Below are 5,431 nucleotides of genomic sequence, written 5' to 3'. Positions count from 1 at the left end.
TGATTTCTTTTGTCAGCATTTTTTTATTTTGTTGTGTTATGTCCATGGGTTTTAGTTGTAAAGGGGAGGACCTGGGGGAAAAGGAGCTACTTCATCTTGGTGGAATTGGAAGTCCTATTACAGTTGTCTCCTCTTATCCATGCTTTTGCTTGGAAAGTTAGTTTCAGTTACTTGTGGTCAACAGTGGTCTGAAAATATTAAATGGAAAATTCCATAAATAAAGAATTCATAAGTTTTAAATTTTGCACTGTTCTGAGTAGCATGATGAAATCTTGCCCCTTTCTGCTCCATCCCACCCAGGACGTGAATCATTTCTTTATCCAGCATATCTACTCAGCATATGCTGCCTGACCGCTAGTTACTTGGTAGTCCTCTTGGTTATCAGACCAAAAAACCAGTATATATAGCGTTTGGTACTATGTGTGGTTTCAGGCATCCTCTGGGGGTCTTGGAATGTATCTCTTGCAGGTAAGGAGGACTACTCTATTGGCTTTTGAACTCTTCAAGGTCAGAGATTTTGTCTGCTTTTTTTCTGCAACATGAAGTCTAGCATGCTGTCTGTCACAGTAGATGGTTTAATACATGTCGGATTAATAAACAAGTAATTGATATTTGTTGAGAAAATAATTTTGTGTTGGATGCAGAGAATATGTATGAGGTATTTTTTCTACCCTTAGAGAACAAACTATATGACTGTGAAAACTTAATGTGAAACTTACACGTTTAGTTTTGTGTAATGTGGTTTTGTTTAGTGGGTATTAGAATGAAATTTGAAATCCAGTGGTCCTGGATATGAATCTGGCCTCCATTAATTTACTAGCTATATGACCTTGGGAAAGTTCCTTAACTTCTCTGACACTAGGATTTTCTCATTTAAAAAATTGGGTGCTGGCTGTAGTCACCTGTCAGGGTTTTTATAAGGTTAAACGGTATAATACATGAAAAGTACTTGACTCTGTGCTTGACATGTAGGAAGCCCTCAAAACTGGTAGTGACTAAAGAAAATGATAAGCAGCATTACAGCACAGGTAAGTGATAACTGGGTTACACAAAGTATAACAGGAACGCCTATGGAAACCTAAAGTTGTAGGGAAAGACTTTATGGAGGAAGCAGGACTTGATCTAGCCCTTAAAAAAGAACAACGCTAGCCGGGCACAGTGGCTCATGCCTGTAATCCCAGCACTCTGGGAGGCCGAGGTGGGCGGATCACCTGAGGTCGGGCGTTCGAGACCAGCCTGACCAACATGGAGAAACCCTGTCTCTACTAAAAATACAAAATCAGCCGGGTACAGTGGCACATGCCTGTAATCCCAGCTACTCGGGAGGCTGAGGCAGGAGAATCGCTTGAAACCAGGAGGTGGAGGTTGTGGTGAGTCGAGATCGTGCCATTGCACTCCAACCTGGGCAACAAGAGTGAAACTCCATCTCAAAAAAAACAAAACAAAACAAAAAAACAAAACAACAATGCTTAGACAAGCTTCGAGATGAGAGTGAGTGAACATGGTTATGGCATTCCAAAGAGACAAGACATAATGGGCTATGGTGAGGAAGCTGCAATGTGTATGGCAGGCTCGCAAAACAAAAAGATTACTTGGATGATCCAAGAAATCTTGTACAGAAGTAATAGCAATAAGGTAGACTAGATGTCCTGAAAATCATTCCTCTACAAAATCCCTAAAAATGCTTATTTTTAAAAGACTTTATAGTTACATTTTCAAAAAGTAAGGGAAATCCTCAAATTCCAAAAAAGTACTTAAAAGCATGAATTCAAGCATCAGAGTTAAACTACATAGCAGACCAAATAAGCCTAAGCGACATTTATAGACCATTTCACCCAAATGCTGCAGAATACACGTTATTTTCATCAGGACATGGAACATTCTCCAGAACAGACCATATCTTAGGCCATGTGACAAGTCTCAACAGATTTTTTAAAAATATAAATCATATCAAGTGTCTTTTCTAACAAAAATGGAATAAAACTAGAAATCAGTAGCAAGAAGAACCTTGAAAACCACAAAACACATGGAAACTAAACAACATGCTCTTGAACAACCCATGGGTGAGAAAAGAAATAAAGAAGAAGATTAAAAAATTTATTGAACTACATCACAAAGGAAATACAACATACCAAATCTATTGAATATAGCAAAAGCAGTACTAAGAGGGAAGTTTATAGCAATAAATATCTATATCAAAAAAGTAGAAAGACTTTAAATAAACAACCTAAAATGTGCCATAAGGAACTAGAAAAAAAGAAAAAAACCAAACCCTAAATTAGTAGAAGGAAATAAATAATAAAGATCAGAGCAGAAATATATGAAACTGAGACTTAAAAAATACAGATCAATAAAATGAAAAGTTGGTTTTTTGAAAAAATAAACAAAATCAACAAACCCTTAGCTAGATTAAGAAAAAAAGAGAGAAGACCCAAATAAAATTAGAAACAAAGAAGGAGACACAACTGAGACCACAGAAATAGAATCATTAGAGACTGTTATGAACAACTACATGCCAACAAATTTTTAAAAATTCTAGGGAATTTAGAAAAATGGATAAATTCCTGGACACATACAACTTACCAAAATTGAACAATGAAGAAATAGAAAACCTCCACAAACCAATAATGAATCAGGAGATCAAAGCCGTAATAAAATGTCTCTCATCAAAGAAAAGCCCAGGACCTGATGACTTTAGTGCTGAATTCTAAACCAAACTCTAACCAAACTCCTAAAAAAAAAAAAAAAAAAAAATTGGACAGGAGGGAATAACTGCAAACTCACTCTGTAAGGCCAACATTACCCTGATACCAAAACCAGACCAAAAAAGAAAACTACAAGCCAATATCACTGATGAACATGGTTGGGAAATCCTCAACAAAATACTAGTAAACTGAATTCAACAACTCGTTAAAAAGATCACTGAGGCTGGGTGCGATGGCTCACGCCTGTAACCCCAGCACTTTGGGAGGCTGAGGCAGATGGATCATGAGGTCAGGAGATCAAGACCATCCTTGCCAACATGGTAAAACCCCATCTCTACTTAAAAAATACAAAAATTAGCTGGGCGTGGTGGCAGTGGGCCTGTAGTCCCAGCTACTCAGGAGGCCGAGGCAGGAGAATCACTTGAATTGGGGAAGCATAGGTTGCAGTGAGCCTAGATCGCGCCACTGCACGATCTGCCTGGCAACAGAGACAGACTCCGTCTAAAAAAAAAAAAAAAAATCAGTAGCATCTATATACACCAATAGCAAAGAATATGACAGAGAAATCAAGAAGATAATCCCATTTATAATAGACACACACACACACATACACACACACAAGGAATAACTTTAACCAAGGAGGTGAAAGTTCTCTGTAAGTAAGGAAAATGACAAAAACTGATGAAAGAAATTGGAGAGGACACAAACAAATGGAAAGACATCCATGCTCATGGATCAGAAGAATTAATATTGACAATTCTACCCAAAGCAATGTACAGATTCAATGTAATTCCTATCAAAATGCCAATGACATTCTTCACAGAAATAGAAGAAACAGTCCTAAAATTTATAAAAAACCACAAAAGATCCTGAATAGCCAAAGCAATCCTGGGCAAAAAGAACAAAGGAAGCATCACACTACCTGACTTCAAAACGTACTACAAAGCTATAATAACCAAAACAGCATGGTATTGGCATAAAAAACAGACATATAGACCAGTGGAACTGAATAGAGAACCCAGAGATAAATCCATGCACTTACAGCAAACTCATTTTCAACAAAGTTACCAAGAACATACAATGGGAAAGGACAGTCTCTTAAATGGCGCTGGGGAAATTGGATATTCATATGTAGAAGAATGAAACTAGATCCTTATTTCTCACCATATACAAAAATCAAATCAAAATGAATTAAAGATTTAAATCTCAGATCTGAAACTATGAAACTACTATAAGAAAACCTTAGGGAAATGTTCGAGGACTTTGGTCTGGGCAAAGATTTTTTTGTATAAGACCTCAGAAGCATAGGCAACCAAAGCAAAAATAGAAAAATGGGAGTATAGCAAGCTAAAAGTCCCCTGCACAGGAAATGAAACAATCAAGAAAGTGAAGAGACAACCCATAGAATGGCAGAAAATATTTGCAAACAATCCATCTGACAAGGGATTAATCACCAGAGTATATAAGCAGTTCAAACAACTCAATAGCAAAAAAAAACAAAAAACAAAAAAAACAACAACCTGATTTATTAAATGGGCAAAAGATCTGAATAGGCATTTCTTAAAATAAGACATACAAATAGACAGCAAGTATATGAAAAATGCTCATTATTACTAATCATCAGAAAATGCAAGTCAAACCCACAATGAGAGATCACCTTACCTCCGTTAAAATGGCTTTTATCAAAAGGGCAGGGAATAACAGATGCTGGTGAGGATGCAGAGAAAGGCGAACCTTTGTACCCTGTTGGTGGGAATATAAGATAGTACAGCCATTATGAAAAACAGTATGGAGGTTTTTCAAAAAACTAAAACTAGAACTACCATATGATCCAGCAATCCCACTGCTGACTATCTACCCAAAGGAAAGGAAATCATGCATCAAAGGGATACCTGCACCCCGACGTTTACTGCAGCACTATTCACGAAACCCAAGATGTGGAATCAACCTAAGTGTCCACCAACAGATACATGGATAAAGAAAATGTGGTATATATACAATATGGAATATTATTCTGCCATAGAAAAGAATAAAATACTGTCATTTGCAGCAACATGGATGGAACTGGAGGTCATTATGTTAAATGAAATAAGTCAGGCACAGAATGGCAAATGCCACATGTTCTCACTCATATGTGGGTGCTAAGAAAGTGGGTCTTGGCCAGGCATGGCAGCTCACGCCTGTAATCCCAGCACTTTGGGAGGCCGAGGCAGGTGAATCACCTGAGGTCAGGAGTTTGAGACCAGCCTGGCCAACATGGTGAAACCCTCTCTCTACTAAAAATACAAAAATTAGCTGGGCATGGTGGCTCACGGCTATAATCCCAGCTACTTGGGAGGCTGAGGCAGGAGAATTGCTTGAGCCAGGAAGCAGAGGTTGCACTGAACCAAGATCACACCACTGCACTCCAGCCTGGGCCACAGAGTAAGACTCCGTCTCAAAAAAAAAAAAAAAAAAAAAAAAAAAAAAAAAAGAAAGTGGATTTCATGGAGTGCCTATTCAATATACTCTCATAGAGTAGATTAGTGGTTACCTGAGGCCAGGAAGAGGCAGTGGTGGTGAATGAAGGTTAATTAATGGGTACAAACATGCAGTTTGATAGAAGAAATAAGACCTACTGTTTGCTAGATCAGGAGGGTGACTATAGCTTACCATAATCTAGTGTATATTTCAAAGTAGCTAGAAGAGAATAACTCAAATGTTTCTAGCTCCAAGAAAAGACAAAT

The sequence above is a fragment of the Pan troglodytes genome, chromosome 11 (genome assembly GCF_028858775.2).
Source record: "Pan troglodytes isolate AG18354 chromosome 11, NHGRI_mPanTro3-v2.0_pri, whole genome shotgun sequence".
Taxonomy (NCBI): Eukaryota; Metazoa; Chordata; class Mammalia; order Primates; family Hominidae; genus Pan; species Pan troglodytes.
The sequence above is the reverse complement of the archived record's forward strand: the minus strand, read 5'-3'. Positions refer to the sequence as shown.